Source organism: Schistocerca nitens, chromosome 2, assembly GCF_023898315.1.
Source record: "Schistocerca nitens isolate TAMUIC-IGC-003100 chromosome 2, iqSchNite1.1, whole genome shotgun sequence".
In the NCBI taxonomy this organism is placed as follows: domain Eukaryota; kingdom Metazoa; phylum Arthropoda; class Insecta; order Orthoptera; family Acrididae; genus Schistocerca; species Schistocerca nitens.
Window position 1 is genome coordinate 129,917,118 of NC_064615.1, and position 19,531 is coordinate 129,936,648.

Genomic DNA, 19,531 nt, shown 5'->3' on the forward strand with positions numbered 1-19,531 from the left:
ATGGATTGAAAAGGGCTGTTTATGGACGACGTGACCCCCAACGACTCAGAGGGATCTACGCCGAATCGCCGTTGAGGAGAGGGACAATCTGGACCAACAGTGCCTTGATGAACTTGTGGATAGTATGCCACGACGAATACAGGCGTGCATCAATGCAAGAGGACGTGCTACTGGGTATTAGAGGTACTAGTGTGTTCAGCAGTTTAGACCGCCACCCCTGAAGGTCTCGCTGTCTGGTGGTACAATGTGTAATGTGTGGTTTTCATGGGCAATATAAAGGGAAGAAATGATGTTTATGTTTATCTCTATTCCAATTTCCTGTTCGGGTTCCAGAACGATCGGAACCGAGGTGATGCAAAACTTTTTTTGATATGTATACTACAAACGATTTGAACATACGATACCTCAGGTGATATCATTGCACTGTGTCGTCCCTGAAAGCTACGTACATATATATATTTTATTTATTGGTTTACGACGTCTTTTATATCTTTTTCATTATGCAAGTGTTTGTCAAAACACTGTATACTCCACAATAACACAGCAAATGAATCCAGTATGAACACCTCATATTTAGTTATACTTGTGTATTAGTTAATGAACGGTTTACTATTTTGTCAGTAACTATTCCGATGTTGATTGCAAGTGCTATTAAAGAACTGTGCTTACTGAAAAGTGGTCATCGCATTTGTCAGTGGACACCACAATTGGAAAGAGAACCAAAGGACGGTTCCGTCAAGAAGGCATAAATAATTTTTTGAACAAGATTTACGGCAATTTGTTCTAATTTATTGGGAGCGCACTTGCACAAGAATACCAGCTTATTTATTTTTGAAGAAACCTTTATTTGTAATTACTGTGAATGATCTGAGTGTGATCAGAATATAACATTTCTTCATTTAAATAATGTTGTAATATATTAGGCTAATCAGGAAAATGTCGAGTTGAGTCAAATCTTGTCTGTAGAATTTAAGAACTGTGTTTTCTTTTTTGTTGGGGTTGCCCTTTAGCCAATGGAAAAGCTGATAGTAATGGATCACATGGGGTTAAGTGGAGACAGGGATTTTTCGAGTGAAGAGCTCAAGGGAGTGATTCTGGAAACTTTTACTTTTGTGCTGGAAGAAGGCAGACTTGCCTGTGATAATGTGCGTGATTTGGACGTATAGGTGATAGATTATAGGCAGTGAACAGCCACTATGAAACTTTTCAGTTAGATCTTGAAGGGGATATCTTGATGTTCGTTCTGGAAGAAGACACACCTGCCATTGTTGAACTCTGAACTGTTTTGAGCTAGTGAATATTTCGTGTATTGTGATTATGAAATGGACTTAGTTTTCATATATCTTTTATGGAAGTTTAGTTTGGGGATTATGATACCGTTCTCGTAACGCCATCAAAGCAGCTTTACTGCCTTTGATAAAGATATTTTCTGGCTGTATTTTAATGGAATATCTTATGACACTTCCCGTTAATTTGAGATATCCTTTCTTAAATAAACATTATTCATCATAATTCTTTGTTGTCTACATCAATTACAGGCGTTAGACTAAGACCCTTTTATTAAATTATTCATTTAACTTCTTTTGTACTTCTGTATATTTTATTCTAGCCACTGCATAGACAATTTGACTACAGGACCACTGCTACAGGTTATTATTTGCAGTGAATCAGCTACGGGACATGAAAACAGACGTGCGCAGCTCTACGCTATGACTATATCGAGCTGTTCTTTTTAAATAGAGCCGTGCATAGCCCGAGTATCTAAAGCACGGGTTGTTGTTGTTTGAATATTTTTCATTCCCATTTTAATTATTTTGTGTACCACGATCTTTCGGTTGTGTAACTGTTTTCAAGCAACATATCAGAGACAGCCTAATTATAATGTAAGGTATAAAGGGACGAAGTAGTAAGTTGCCCTACGCATGCTCCTAGAACGCATGCTCTCGGAGTATCAACAGCAAGCCTTTCTGTGATGCACAACGGCTCTCTTGTTGCGCCTGCCACTGGATTTCGTTGAGCAACCCCGTAACTCGCTCGCACATACCAAACGATTCTGTGGCGAAACACACCGATCTTTGTAGGATCTTCTCTATTTCTTACAGTCAAAAGAGTAAAATGAGACTAAAAACGGAATAAAAAAAGCCCTTACAATACTTAACTCGTTAGCTATATTTATTTGGGTTACAGTCATACAGTTTCATTGGCAGTCCGTGGTTCGCCTGATATTAAATAAAGCAAAATAAAAATTAAACAATATGAATGTATAGATAAAAGTAGTAAGTAGGCAACAGTTGAAACCGTCACACAATAGATACTGCTAGAAAGTGGCGTCAGAACGTCGTGGTACGAAAGTAAAAGTAAAATGTAAACGAGAAACAGCCAATGCAAGAAAATTCTTTCGAGTTTTTTTTACGGCTGTCGACCCTATAGCAACTAAAATAACAAAACGGACTGATCTGTTGTATTCATTCAGAAACATTCAAATAATACTCCGAAATGGACAGCAATTTTGTTTATTGGAACAAGACTCCAATACAGTCCAAGCATCGTAAAAGAATACAAAGTAAATGAGGGCGACGAATACCGTAAGATACACCAGCAGAACACTTGCCTGTTCGACGATCAAATTTGAAAAAGAGTCTACAAAAATAAAGATAATAAATACAGCTGAGAATGTAGATACGTAAGCCTTCGTTGGGAATACGTCCAAAAAATAAAAAAAATAAAAAGAATAAAATATGGTAAAGATACCGCAAGGAACGGCGCAATGAAGGCTCAATTTGTGGATGATGGCTTCGCAACACACGGAGATAGCAGAGATTCTGGACGACTAGTGAGCGTAGTTTTCAGCCTACATCAAAATACTGTGTAATTTGTTCTATGAGAGCTGACTAACGGTAATGGAAATGAGCGTTTGGCGTCACTGGCTGAGAGGCCCCTTGCGGCGCAGGTCCGGCCGCCGTGGTGCAGGCCTTATTACATTCGACGCCACATTGGGAGACCTGCGCGTCGGATGGAGATGAAATGATGAAGACAACACAACACCCAGTCCCTGAGTGGAGAAAAATCTCCGACCCAGGGACCCTAAGGACGGCAGTCCGTCACGCTGTCCATTCAGCTATCGGGGCGGGCTGACTAACGGTGAGCATGTGCTTGTTTAAATACACGCCAAGGAGGAAATGCCAAGCACAATCTAACAAAAAAAGCACTGCGAAGGTATTATCCGAGTCGGACGGAAATCGGTAGATGTGATGCACTTGTACAGACGAACAAATGAGTCCAATTTCAGAAAACAATGGATGATGTGTTCAAGAAAAAGAGCTTCACAAACTGAGCAAGTCAATAACGCTTTGATCCACCTCCGGCCCTCATGCAACCAGTTATTCGCCTTGACGTTAATTGGCAGAGTTCTTGGATGTCCTCCTGAGGGACTTAGTGCCAAATTCTGTCCAGTTGGGACGTTAGATCGTCAAAATCCCAATCTAGTTGTAGGATCCTGTTCCAAACGTTCTCAGACGGGGGGAGATCTGGCGCCCTTGCTGGCCAAGGAAGGGTTAGGCAAGCACGAAGGCAAGCAGTAGAAATTCTCGCTGTATGCAGGGGGCATTATCTTGATGATATATAAGCCCTGGATGGATAGCCATGAAGGCAACAAAACGGGGCGCAGAAAGAATACCGTCGACCTACCGCTGTGCTACAAGACTGCGATGGATGACAACCAAAGATTCGTGCCACGAAAAGAAATTGCACCCCGGACCGTCACTTCTGGCGGTCGGGCCGAATGCTGGGCGAGAATTGGTATTCCTCCGCTGCCTGGGGAGACTCTAGACACGTCTTCGGCCTGGAATCTCAGTGACTGGAGTAGAATTGTTTTCAGTGATCAGTCCGCTGACTGCTGCCGGCCATATTGCCCGGCAACCAGGAGCGATGGTGTGGGCTGCCATTTTATTTCATAGCAGGACCCCTTTGGTTGACATCCGCTCCACCGTTATGGCACAGCGGCAAGTAGACGATATTCTACGCCTCGTTTTGTTTCCCTTCCTGGGAAGCCAACCTGGGCTTAGCCGTCATCAAGATAACATCCGCCCGCACGTGGCTACAGTTTCTTCCGCTTGTTTTCGTGCTTGCTAAACCCTACCTTGGCCAGTGAGTTCGTTGGGTCTCTGCCCAACTGAGAACGTTTGGACCATTACGGACAGGCCCCGCCAAGTAGCTCGGGATTTTGACGATCTAACTCGCCAGCTGGACAGAATTTGTCCCAATATCCCTTCGGAAGACATCCAACAGCTCTATAAATAAACGCCAAGCCGAATAATCGTTTGTGTGAGGGCCAGAGATGTGTACATGATGACACCAATCACCGATGTGTGCAGCACTTGGCAGCCCACAATGGATGGAGGGAGATGATGCTAGAACATCAAATGAGAGGTTCCGTGCCCTCTTTTGCATGTCTCCTCTCATTTTCATCAATTTTATTAATGTTATATTTCATTGCACGGTAGTAACAGACCGAATAAGGTTATTGTAATGAGAATATTTGTACTGAGAGCTCAAAAAATACTTTTCACTTGATTCCTATAAATGTTAGGTTACTTCGCCGGGTGGCCTGTGCGAGGCAAGCATCAGAGGACGCGGCAGACGGCATTTCCGATTGATAGTGCACTTCCCTGTATTCTGAGAGGTTCGTACAATAGGCTTAAGCGCCTGGCGGAAACGCTGATGTCGGTCGAATTGCACGTATTGTATGCAGGGCGAAACGACCTGCGAAACGTCTGAGTGTCGCCGCAGTTTATGTGTTTACCGTTCCGGTGCGTCCGGAACGAAGATTCCTGGCACCGGCTGACTGCATTGTCCTCTTGATTCTGAGAATACTTGTGGACCGTGCCCTGCTGGGTGCGACTGCCTGGCGCTGGATGGCCGGTGGTCTAGGCAGGTTGTTTTCGTAGCCGGTCACACGGTAAGTTCAGTGCCCTCAGCTGAGTAGCAGAGGCATGATTGGCCAACTTAAACTGAGGCTAGTTGACGTCATAAAGCCCTGCTCGAAATTGGAGGGAATGGTCGCTATTTGAGTGATGTTCTGAGAAGTGTTGGGGGAATTTTGGAATCAGAACTGAATGCTGATTCGCAGTTTTCGAGGAGAGTAGGGAGTAGAGCAATGTTGGCTTCACTTTTGCGTTGCGCGGGCAGTGGCATTCGGGATATAATCTGCGTCGGAGTCGGACAGTCTTGCGACTTGGTCGCTCTTTTTCGGAAGAACTTAGAATTCTCGGACAGCCTTCGAGGCCAAGGGTTGACAAAAGTGGCTGCACGGCAGAAGTCGGCGCCTACATCATCAGGATGCTGCCCACCGACGATGTGCTGCAGATTTCAGTACTGGTACAGTATTTTGCAGCTCCGGCATTGTAGGACCTTATCAGTTTCATACTGAATCCCTCAGCAGCACGCGCGCTCGCTTTGCTACAAGTCCACCTTGCTTGTTTCTCCATGTGATCCCATTTGAGCTCTCACTACTAATTGCGATACTGCTATATAGTTGGGAGATTAATATTTGATTCATTGGGACCTCCAGTCATTATCGTCAATCTATTACATCACAGGGAGTAGGAGCCCCTTGTTCTCGAGCCAACTCTTATTCTCATAATATTTCAGTATACCTTATCCTTTAACCTACTGTTTGTGTTGATAATCATGTGCATTTGTGTTCTGATGTATAATAAATCTCATTGTAATATTTAATCCGCATATTTATTCGTAAATATATGCAGAATCCCATTTCCTGTTGTTTATTATGATAAAGTTCTCTTTTTTTCTGAGTAGAGTACGATTTTTATTAAATTATTGTGAGTGTGCGCTCCTTATTTTACCAACTAGAAGGGTCCACAATCATTTTCTTCCATTACCGTTGTGCGCATAATTAATTACATCTACATCTACATACATACTCCGCAATCCACAATACGGTGCGTGGCGGAGGGTACCTGGTACCACAACTAGTATCTTCTCTCCCTGTTCCACTCCCAAACAGAACGAGGGAAAAATGATTGCCTATATCTCTTATCTTATCTTTGTGGTCTTTCCGCGAAATGTAAGCTGACGGCAGTAAAATTGTACCGCGGTCAGCCTCAAATGCTGATTCTCTAAATTTCCTCAGTAGCGATTCACGAAAAGAACGCCTTCTTTCCTCTAGAGACTCCCACCCGAGTTCCTGAAGCATTTCCGTAACACTCGCGTGATGATCAAACCTACCAGTAACAAATCTAGCAGCCCGCCTCTGAATTTCTTCTATGTCTTCCCTCAATCCGACCTGATAGGGATCCCAAACGCTCGAGCAGTACTCAAGAACAGGTCGTATTAGCGTTTTATAAGCGGTCTCCTTTACAGATGAACCACATCTTCCCAAAATTCTACCAATGAACCGAAGACGACTATCCGCCTTCCCCACAACTGCCATTACATGCGTGTCCCACTTGATATCGCTCTGCAATGTTACTCCCAAATATTTAATCGACGTGACTCTGTCAAGCGCTACCCTACTAATGGAGTATTCAAACATTACAGGATTCTTTTTCCTATTCATCTGAATTAATTTACATTTATCTATATTTAGAGTTAGCTGCCATTCCATACACCAATCACAACTCCTGTCCAAGTCATATTGTATCCTCCTACAGTCACTTAACGGCGACACCTTCCCGTACACCACAGCATCACCAGCAAACAGCCGCACATTGCTATCCACCCTATCCAAAAGATCATTTATATAGATAGAAAACAACAGCGGACCTACCACACTTCCCTGGGGCACTCCAGATGATACCCTCACCTCCGATGAACACTCACCATCGAGGACAATCCACTGTGTTCTATTACTTAAGAAGTCTTCGAGCCACTCACATACTTGGGTACCAATCTCATATGCTCGTACCTTAGTTAGGAGCCTGCAGTGGGGAACCGAGTCAAACGCTTTCCGGAAGTCAAGGAAAGTGGCATCCGTCTGAGACCCTTCATCAATGGTTCGCAAGATATCATGTGAGAAAAGGGCAAGTTGCGTTTCGCAGGAGCGATGCTTTCTAAAGCCGTGCTGATGCATGGACAGCATTAGGTGGTAGATAAGGAGGGGGTCGAGTGCATGTCTCGTTCTCATGCAAAATTCGTCAGAATTAAAGAGGTACAAACTCTTCTCCAGCCCGGCACCTCGCAGGAATAACGAACGGTTTCGATTTACTTACAACTACGGCGAGAGACGAATACTGATTATTGACAGTTTAGAGCGGAGAAGTGTTGGTGCGAATATAGGAGCTGTCAGTTTTCCTTCTGAGTTACAAAAAGCAGAACAGCTGCTTGTTTTTCTCGCTGGGTGAGTTGGCGCCGCCGCTCGTCTGACACCTTCTGAGAACGCACGCGGCTGTCGGGAGCGGCGGTCGGCCTCGGTCAGTACCCCCAGCCGAGACGCGGACAGGTGTCAGTCGCCGCCCGGAGCGCGACGCTCGCGCGTCACGGTCGACGCCTGGCGTCGGTCCGCGGCTTTTAATTGCGGGTCGGCGGGCAGCCCGTGGAGGCTCGGCTCGGCTCGGCCGATGGGCGGCCACAGATAGTGCGTCCGCGGCTGACAGCGCGGCGGTGTGTATTTAGTGAGGCGTGGGGCGCTGGCGGCGTGAAACAAAGTGGCGCTGAGTCAGCGCCTAATGACGGGATCCCCGTGACCTCAAACAGGATCCTGCCAGCCGCCCCGATAGCCCGTCAGCCGGCCGCGGCCGCCGGCGCCGCCTGACAAGTCCTCCCTCGCCTCTCTCCTCGCACCTACCTGCCGGCCGGCCGACAGCCACTCCACCGCGCGTTTCACTGCTGGCCTTCCTCGCCCCGAAAGCGCAAGTGCTGCCGCGGGAGAAAGGAAAATACCAGCTGTTTTCACCTTCTGCCAACTGCAATGGGTCTCAACCGTGCCAGGAGGACAATATGAAGCATCGTACAAAAAGAGTAAAATACGAGGGCTGATTGGTAATTAAGCGGAGACTCCACCCTAAAAATTCAATTGTTTTTACAAAAAAATTTTATTGGCTATTTTCCGTCTTTGCAATGTTCGCTCATACACTATTGGCCACTAAAATTGCTACACCAAGAAGAAATGCAGATGATAAAAGGGTATTCATTAGACAAATATATTATACTAGAACTGACATGTGATTACATTTTCACGCAATTTGGGTGCATAGATCCTGAGGAATCAGTACCCAGAACAACCACCTCTGGCCGTAATAATGGCATTGATACGCCTGGGCATTGAGTCGAACAGAGCTTGGATGTCGTATACAGGTACAGCAGCCCATGCAACTTCACACGATACCACAGTTCATCAAGAGTAGTGACTGGCGTATTGTGACGAGCCAGTTGCTCGACCACCATTGAGCGGACGTTTTCAATTGGTGAGAGATCTGGAGAATGTGCTGGCCAGGGCAGCAGTCGAACATTTTCTGATTCCAGAAAGGTCCGTACAGGACCTGCAACATGCGGTCGTGCATTATCCTGCTGAAATGTAGGGTTTGACAGGGATCGAATGAAGGGTGGAACCACGGGTCGTAACACATCTGAACTGTAAAGTCCACTGTTCAAAGTGCCGTCAATGTAAACAAGAGGTGAGCGACACATGTAACCAATGGCAGCCCATACCATCACGCCGGGTGATACGCCAGTATGGCCAGTATCGACACGCTTCCAATGTGCGTTCACCGCGATGTCGCCAAACACGGATGGGACCATCATGGTTCTGTAAACAGAACCTGGATTCATCCGAAAAAATTAGGTTTTGTCATTTGTGCACCCAGGTTAGTCGTTGAGTACATCATCACAGGCGCTCCTGTCTGTGATGCAGCGTCAAGGGTAACCGCAGCCATGGTCTCCGAGCTGATAGTCCATGCTGCTGCAAACGTCGTCGAACTGTTCGTGGAGATGGTTGTTGTCTTGCAAACGTCCCCATCTGTTGACTCAGGGATCGAGACGTTGCTTGCACGATCCGTTACAGCCATGCGCATAAGTTGTAAGTAGGCTGTTAAGGTTTTTTTGTTGGTAACGCCACGTAGCGCTCTGAATGAAAATCACTGGCTGTGCTGTGTGCAGTCTGTGGTTGGTTTGCATTGTTGTTGGCTATTGTAGTGTTGGGCAGTTGGCTGTTAACAGTGCGTAGCGTTGCACAGTTGGAGGTGAGCCGCCAGCAGTGGTGGATGTGGGGAGTGAGATGGTGGAGTTTTGAGAGTGGATGATCTGGACAGAGACAGTAAATTTGTAAGACTGGATGTCATGAACTGATATATATATATATATATATATATATATATATATATATATATATATATATATATATATATATATATATATATATATATATATATAATATGACTTTTGAACAATATTAAGGTAAATACATTGTTTGTTCTCTATTAAAATCTTTCATTTGCTAACTATGCCTATCAGTAGTTAGTGCCTTCCGTAGTTTGAATCTTTTATTTAGCTGGCGGTAGTGACACTCGCTGTATTGCAGTAGTTCGAGTAACGAAGATTTTTGTGAGGTAAGTGATTTGTGAAAGGTATAGGTTAATGTTAGTCAGAACCATTCTTTTGTAGCGATTATGGAAAGTCAGGTTGCGTTGCGCTAAAAAAATATTGTGTGTCAGTTTAAGCACAGTCATGTATAATTTTTCTAAGGGGACGTTTCATATGTCGACATTTAGCCGAGGATACCTCACTGGGATCTTCTGATTTTTTTCTTGTAGCTTGTGTAATTAGTGTAGCTATTGTTTATGGCTAGACCGTAATTGTACAGAGAATCTCCTTTGTAGTTGCAGGCTGTCATTGTTGTACAGTAAAACAGTTGTGGCATGCATGTAGATTTGCACCAAGTATTTCGCAGCTGCGCTTGCAATTAACTAGATATTATTTTCAGTGCTATGTTAATGTGTTCTCTTATTTTTGCTCTTCAAATTGTGCTTTTCTGTGTTATCGTGTGAAATATTGTGACAATAATGGGGTGTGAAAAACGTAACACTAGGCTCCAAAGTAAACTAAGAAATAATAGTGATGACGAGCGTAGCTTACCAGCACCACTGTGTAATGAATTAACAGACATTCAAAGTAGTAATTTGGTAACTGTGCATAGGGAAATGGAGCGGGCGTCAAATAATGGTGTAGACAGTGAAACAGGTAGTGAACAGGGAAGCATTATCGATCGATCGGTCGGCAACAGCTCGCCTCAGGAATCCGAAATGACAGGGCACAATATTGCAAATACTGTAGACTTAGGTTTTGGGTCCTCACCGTTTCGTCAAATGAGTCAAGAGACATTTTCTGCTTGTCAAAATGAAATGTTGTCGGTGAAAATGCACTGCCAAAAAGCATAGAGAAACAGATTCCAGACACTAATACATTATTATTGCAATTAATGCAACAACTGGAACAAAATCAGAGACAAACACAGCAAAAGCTTCAAAAGTTAGACACAATGGAACAAAATCAGAGACAAACACAGCAAAAGCTTCAAAAGTTAGACACAATGGAACAAAATCAGAGACAAACACAGCAAAAGCTTCAAAAGTTAGACACCACGCTTGAACAAACACGTGAAGATTTAACTACTGAGTTACATAACATTGAATCGAAATGTCAAAAAGTCTGTAATGACGTAAAAACACAAATTTTTTCGCGGCATGAAAATGCGTTACAGAATCACGAAGCAGCCATAAAAGAACTGCAAACCATTGTTCATGAAAATCACGACAACTTGCAAGCTAAAATTGACTCAGTTGCATCTACCGATTCGGTTACGCAACTTGCAAAAACTCAGGAAAACTTAAAGGACACAGTAGATATGTGTGGCTATTTAGAGAATGAACCAGCTGTAAGAATGCGATCGGTCATTCAAGATTGCCACAGTGAAGGAGAATTTTATCATGCCTTCCTCTCAGCATATTGGTCTCAAGCTACACAAGACCGAGTAAAACATAGCATCATAATGATGAAACATTTCGAACAATCTGAATTTTCCAGTCTTGTGAAATATTTTGAAGACATGTTGCACAAGAATCAGTCTCTGTCAAAACCATACAGCCCCTCAGAACTCATCCGCATTTGCTTAATCAAATTGCCCGAACATTTACGACATATTATTTTGGCAGTACGTTGCAAAGACGACATTGAAGCTTTTCAGGGACTCTTACAAGAATTGGAAATTGACACTGACAATCGCGGAATGCGAAAACAGGAACACAACAATTACAGGTCACATCTGTCGCAATTCCGCGATGAAAGAAATAATATCTGGACACGACAAGGCTATTCTCACGACACAAATCGTGACCAAAACAGACACCACCCGTATGACAACCGTTGGCAGAGTAGTAATAATTACAGGGAAAGATCACCTGTCCGCGGTAGTGACTATCACAGAGACAATCAGAGAAACAGACAATATGGGAACCAAAATAATTATTATCAAGCGAGACAGAATAACTTTAGACGCAACGGTCCAGCGCGCAGTTACGATTCTGGGAGAAATTCTCCACCACGTGACCGACAAGAAAGAAACTATGGAATCTACCGACATGACGACAGACGATATGATCGTAACGACAGAGTTGAATTGCATCAGAACTGGCGCGATTCAAACAGGGCAGGGCCCTCTCGACAAGGTGAATGTGTAGAAGTTAGGTCTCCTAATCCTAATAGCGACACACGCCAACAAAGAGACAGACAGTGACTCGCACCGCAGGCAGCCACGTGCGCCGGCTGGCTCAGCGAAAAGTAACATAGACGACAACCTTGAGAAAAATTTTAGCATTCATTATCGACATATACCACATGATAATTGCGTTGAAGTTGAAACTCTGTGTACTAGGAAGAGTAAAGGATTGCACCACATTTCACATGTAAAACCGTTTATTGAGAGATAATCTGCTTTTTAACTTAGTCTTTGCCATAAAATTTTTCACTTCACGCTACTAGTACAATTTGTCACACTGTGAAACTGTTAACATGCAACAATGTTTTGAAGTTAACTATCCAGTCTAGACAGTATTTACGAGTGCATTGTTATAGTGAACAGACGACACAGTGTTGTTGTGTGTGTACATTATTGCTTGTTAGTTGCACGATTATGTAACGACTATAAGGCACACATACTTAGAACATGTACCGGTACTGCTAATGAGATTTTAATGCAACATTTTGGTTTACTTGAAAATACATTCTGGATTTAAAGTACTTTCTGAGAGATACCAGATGACACAGTGGTTAGTTTATTTGACAGCTACACGATTATATCACGACGCTACTAATGAGTGACACAATTTATATTATTGCTTTTGCGCTGTATCTGTTTTATATCTGCACAGTTTTTCTGAATTCTTCTGGAAAGTAAAACATGTTTTAGTAGTAACTTTTGTGGTATAGCTACAATGAGACAGCCTTTCCGTAGCACAACAATACGTTTTAGCACAGTACTTTCTTCATCATGGCAATAAGCGTAATAACTAAGATATCTATACGAAAAGCATTTCACCTTTGTTTATGAGGAGGTGAATACACTGACTTCAGCAGAACTTTGCTTACAGAGGACGATAACTACGACAGTTCCACAGAATTATATTACAGCAAGACGCACATTTAGCGCTACAGGACACGCATTTGAGTGATTAATTTTGTACTTAAAACATTTATTTTTAAAGACTTTTGAATTACAATGCTACTAAGGTTTTCCGTGATACATTTCATTCCATTGCTGTAATCTGTAACACCTGAGGTTATAATTACATTAATCCTCAGGGGGGTACACGCTCACTTTGTGTACTATGTGTTTGGCAAGCACAAGGAGCCCTAGCTAATATGGTATTTGCTTACGCAACTTTACACATCGCTACCATATTTCTCTAACACATGATTACACAGCTATCTGATCATTTAACTGAGAGAGACAAACATTTTTTTTTACTACGTCAGTGACACATGTTTACGTAATTACACAGTTGGATAACTTCACACTTATGAAATTGTATTTTGTCTGTACTTTGTGAACTGTTCATATTTTTTCGGAACCATTATGATACTATGAGAGCTTTGGATGATGTGTTTGGTATGGGATCATGATTTTAAAGTACGTTTGAGGTAGATGACACTGTTGAAATGAGCAGAGAATTTTCTTTAGGTTTTGATATTATTGGAGGAAGCTACGACGATTTTGAGAGTTGACTGAGGTGTTTTGATGTTATTATTACGACGACCATGTGTATTTTGCTGTTGAGGTATGTTTATGATCAATAAGCTGTTGCTATATGAGAAATTTGATTATGCTACGTATTTATTATGATGAAATATTGAAGAAGTGTCGACGAATATGTATATGTGTAATAAGGTAAGGAATAATGAGTAGTGATTTCCCTAAATCACTCCAGGCAAATGCCGGGATGGTTCCTCTCAAAGGGCATGGCCGACTTCCTTCCCCCATCCTTCCCTAATCCAATGAGACCGATGACCTCGCTGTCTGTTCTTCTTCCCCAAACAACCCAACCCCAATACTGAGTGGTGGTTAGGGACTCTGATTTATGAAAAGGATGTTGGAAACCAAGTATCGTACTTTAAGAGTTATGAAATGTGTGTAAATGCGTGAATGTATCACAATGCCGACGAAAATTTTTTGGACACTATTATGTTTAAAGGATTTTGTTTCTACACATTTGTAACGCAAATTCTCGACCTGTGAAATTTTATATGAGACTGTCTCTGTAGTGCAAACTGGTGTCGTAAATATTTCAGTAAGAAAGTTAAGTGACCACCTTCACGTAATGCACCGTGGGCACCCAGCTGCGCGAGAGTCGCCTGGAAAAAAGCCACTAGTGTGTGCCTTTCAGAGGCACAGGTGGAGAAAAAAAGGAGGCCATTATCCTCGCTATTGACATTTCTTTGTAGAAAGCATCGCAAATACAACACGCTCAAACTTGAAAACATGATTACACTGTAGAGTTCTTAATTTATGATATTTACTGAAATGAAATGATGAGAAACATTTCACATCTATTGTCTTGCTAGTTGAAAGATTGTTTACTGCATTATGAAGTGCCATATGGCTAGTAAATGACGTTTCACGCCTTGCTTTGGCTATTTTGTTTAATATGTAGTTTCTAGCTGCACTACAGCATTGGTTAAAATAAAATTTTATAGATGTACTAATATAAATATTTTCTGTCTACAGATCCTGTAAATAATAATTTTGTGATATACTTCCAAAAAAATGAGGGAACACAAAGAGACATTTCCCTTCACAGGAACTGCATACATAATTTTCTTTTCAAGTACTTGGTAATTTTTTGTAGAATAAGTTTTTGTGGTGCACCACTTTAATTACATAGACATTAAGATGTGAATAGACATTTCCCTTATATGCATTGTTGTCTTTAGTGTACTATTTTTTCTGCTTGAGCTTTGTCATATTTAGATATAAGTTATTGCATTTACTGTTGCTGTTTGCCAGGCCTAGTGCTACTGAATTTCACTTTGCATTACTCTGTTAAGCCAGTTTTATTACTGATTTATTTTTCTTGTTTGCTGCACATTGCCTTATATTAGTTGTAATGTTGCATTTCCTCTATTAATTTAGATTTACTGCTGCTTGCTTTGCCAATTTCCATTTTTTTTGTCATTGCTGTTTGTGTTAAATTGTTATGTGCTGCTGCATTGCCTCGTCCCTTGGTATATATATCTGCGCTCAGTAGATTTAAGTTAGCTTAAGAGGGGGCAGACTATATAAGAAACTAACTATGATGAAAGGAAGAAATGCGTTGAGAAGCTGTAAGAAAATGGTTTGGCCAAAAAAGTAGTGTACAGTGGAGAAAAACTATTTTTGATAGAGGATGTGAACAGAATACAGAAAGCAGGCTTAGATAGGACTTTTTGGGAATAATGATGAACGAAGGGAGATCTCCATGCAAAATACTGCAGTAAAACAAACCCTGTCCTGAACTTTTTGTTATTAGGCTATGTGTATTTGTCTTTTTCCTGTCTTTATGTTTTATTTTAATGCTCGCGTGTGAAGTTGATGTTTCGAAAGTCATTCAGACCTTTTATGTATTTACTTATGTCATAATTCCTTAACACTGATGTATATGTTATTTCGATTCCTTTGTAAAGCCCGTATTACTACAAATGTTATCTGTATTGTTATGTTCTTTAATGATGTATTTTGTATCTTTGTTATTGTATTCTTATGTTATAAAATTGTAATTTACACCATTTCATCAAATTAAGTAACTTGTAAGTTACATTTCACTGCACACGTTTCTGTTGGTCATAGTATATGGACAATATGTGAGAAGTAGGGACTGTTAGTGTTTGCATGTGTGTTGATAATTCAGCAAGGGACTGGTTAACAGCACTGCTGGTTCTAAGGACAATACCAAAAACTTTGTGAGTACACAAGTGGTGGTTTATGGACTTGCTATATTCTCCGCGGGACTCTTCGATGGTGATTGTGCACCTGCAAAGTCGCAACGAATGGCTCCTAGCCATCTCTACAAGGACTACAGCGGGGTTGCATCTTTGATGGCCCACCAATACCATTATTTCTACGAAGACTACAGTGGGTCTGCATCTTTGATGGCCCACCAATACCATTATTTCTACAAGGACTACAGTGGGTCTGCACCTCTGGTGGCCCACCAATACCGTAATCTCTACCAGGACTACAGTGGGTCTGCTCTGTGACGACCTACCTACCAATATTCTTCAAAACTTCGACCGACTCTGTGGTGGGTTTGCTCTGTCGTGGACCATTACCTGTCTGAATGTCAAGAGTCAGCACTGTCTTTCCGTTGGAAGGACAACACTACTTCTTCAAGACTGCATGGTAATCCACTACTTCCGTGTGCATTTTCTTTTCTGCTCAGACTTTGAGAAAAAATCTGCAATTTTACTATGATGAATGATCAGGACTGTCTTTATGGACTGTAAGAAAATTTTAGCTTTTGACCAACATTGTATCGATAAGTTTGTGCATTTGATTTCTTTGTTATTGTAATTATGAAAATTTTTTTCAAATCTGTATTGGCCACTGCCCAAAGCAATTTGCAAAATTTTTTGTGAGGAGCATGGGGGCTATTTAAGTAGGCTGTTAAGGTTTTTTTATTGGTAACGCCACGTAGCGCTCTGAATGAAAATCACTGGCTGTGCTGTGTGCAGTCTGTGGCTGGTTTGCATTGTTGTTGGCTATTGTAGTGTTGGGCAGTTGGCTGTTAACAGTGCGTAGCGTTGCACAGTTGAAGGTAAGCCGCCAGCAGTGGTAGTTGTGGGGAGTGAGACGGCGGAGTTGTGAGAGCGGATGATCTGGACAGAGACAGTAAATTTGTAAGACTGGATGTCATGAACTGATATATATATATATATATATATATATATATATATATATATATATATATATATATATATATATATATAATATGACTTTTGAACTGAGAGGCACACACATGCCTTGCTCATACTGTGGCATCAAGCAGTCAGGCCTGCAAGATGATAGGTCTGCCAAGTGAGTGGATTCATTCTTATTTATCGAGTAACATGAACTCTAGTACTCACACTTAAGTTACAAGTTATCCTCCTATATGATTAATACGCAACGGAAACACGCATCTGACTATCAGTAATTTACAGAACTCTGACTGTACACTACGCACTGGCAATACCACATTTTCTTTCTTTTTTATTTAACGGCTTTCGTTAACACGTGGCCACCGCACTGAATATGAATGGCGCACACATTATAAATTCGGGACATTATGACAACATACAATTCGAAGGAAAAGTCCACCAATCTTTTTCTTTTCACTATATGATTTATTCAGATAAATTCTCTAACCTAAACACACAAATTCTATAACCTACAACAACAACACATGAGAAATTCCGCCCAGTGGGCATGGCTTTACATTGGTGAATCTCTATATTATGGTCTCGTAATTATTTAACGCTACAGTGCACTTTCTGGATAGGATGGTGGATCTTTTATTATTTCTCACACTTCGATTCTCACAATCATCATCACGAAACTTTCCTCCAGACCGAGCAGTACAGAAGGAACAAGCATAAACCACTAATCTTTTGAAACTACCTTGCTACTCTCCCATGCAAACCACACATACCCAAATTACATGACATACACCACACTACGACATGGAATACAAAACACTAAATAGTCACAACATTATCACTTTCAGCTTTCCCACTTCAATTAGTATTTATCCCAGTTTCACACGACACTGCCGCACTTTGTAATTCTACTTTCCTACTATGAACTCTGGAGATATTTGCACGTCTTCCTGTGCAATGCAAGCCAAGTGGCGTTGCTGGATAGACGGCCGACTCACCTTGCTTCTCTCTCAGCGTTTGAATCTAGCGTCACACGGAATCATATCACGCAAAGTAATATTAAGAACATATTCATCACACACGCGAGTCCTCAACTGATACCATGGACGAGTACTTCTCTTCATCCTCTGTCTCATACACAGATTGAGACTCACACAGTACTCACCACGTGGAAGTACTCGTCTCTAATTTCAAGTCCTGCACACGCCATTTCTTAAATATTTCAACTTATGGTACACACGCTATTTCTTAAATATTTCAACTTATTGTACACACTGTAACCTCCCCACAAAAATTTCTGATGATAATATTTAATAGAAATGGAGCCAAGTGTAAGCTCCCCAGAGAAATTTAAATAATATTTTAAATGAGAATAGACATAGAGCTAAGTGTAGCCTCCCGTAATTATATTTAATGACAATGACAATTAAATGAAAAAAAAAACAGCAATCTGACCCAAGTATAAGTTCCTCACAAAAATGAAAGTCAATTCAGTGATAATAAAATCTCAGTGACAATGAAAACAAAAATAGACCGAAATGTCGATCTTTAGGCCCTGATTAGACTCAAATTCTTACCTCAGTAAAACTGGATCTGCTCTTATTTTTCGCCATAGCTCGAAGGAAATGCATTGCAAAAATTTTGAATATAAGGGAAACTTTTCTTTAAGGAATTGTAACGGAAATATTCTTTCAAAAAAGGATTCTTTGTTAAAAATGGTTGGTTTAAAAAAAAAAACAGAATTATTATTGGGGCGATTCTTGAACAAATTAGTTACAGTTAATTTACATTACATTATCAAATGTGCGCAATGCTGCTTCATTACCTTATTTAAAAATCTACCTCGTCCTGAATCTTGACCAGTGTGCCATGTCGACGCCCGACGACTCCTCACACACAACTGCGACTATCTCTCGCGCGCTACTACCACAGACTACGTCATCTCGCATGCGCTACTACTCTCGAACTCTAACTCGCAACTGCTTCATCTCACACGCGCTACTACTCTCCAACTGCTACTACCGACTGGACTGCACTCTCGCGCAGTCAAGCGCAGACTAGGCTCTCTGGTCAAAGATTTTATCATGCCTCACCATCGCTGCTACATAACATACGTGTTTCATAACCCTCCACTGGGGGGGGGGGGGGGGGCAAAAATTTGGCAGCGATGGTGAGTCATTTGGACTTGCCAAGCGCGGCAAAATTTTTTCTCAATTAAATTTACAATTACAGCATATATACAGATGTAGTACATGAATTAAATATGGTGCACATGCACCGAGTACAAAACATTTGAGACAAAGACAAAATGTGAGTACAAAACATATTAGCAAATCAGAAAAATATATATACAAATTATTTGATAGATAACAAAGTGCACACGCACTGAAAAAATTCTTTAGCATTTTCAGAACAAATAAACAGAATGGCAAAAAATCATGTTGACAAGTGACATGAGTGCACATGCACTGCAGTTGAGAACATATCAGCGAATGACGAAATGTATATACAATGAGTAACAAATGACATAAGTGCATACGCACTGAATTATTGAACATATCAGGAAATCATAAAAAGTATACAGAATGAGTACAAATCATATTGAAAAATGAGAAAAGTGCACACGCACTGAAGTTCAGTAGAAAACATATTAACACATAACATAAGTGCACATGCACTGAAAAACTCTTTAGCATTTTCATAACAAAAAACGTAAAGGTAAAAAATCATTTTGACAAGTGACATAAGTGTACATGAAGTGCAGTTGAGAATATATCAAAAATCAGAAAATATATTAATAAACGGCAAAAATACACACGCACTGTAGTACAGAACATATCAGAAAACCACAAAATATATACGTAATGAGTACAAATGGCATAAAGTGCACACGCACTGAAAAACCCTCTAATAATTTTACGACAAATAAACCTAATGAGTACAAATCATATTGACAAATGACAAAAGTGCACACGGGCTGTAGTACTCTCTAGTATTTTTCTACAACAAACAAACAAATCAAGGAGTGTAGTAAAGTGCACATGCACTATAGAAGTCTTTAGTAATTTCAGGATAACTGATCTTATTAACAAAAGAAAGGAAGTGCACACGCACTGTATATGACTTTTTCATT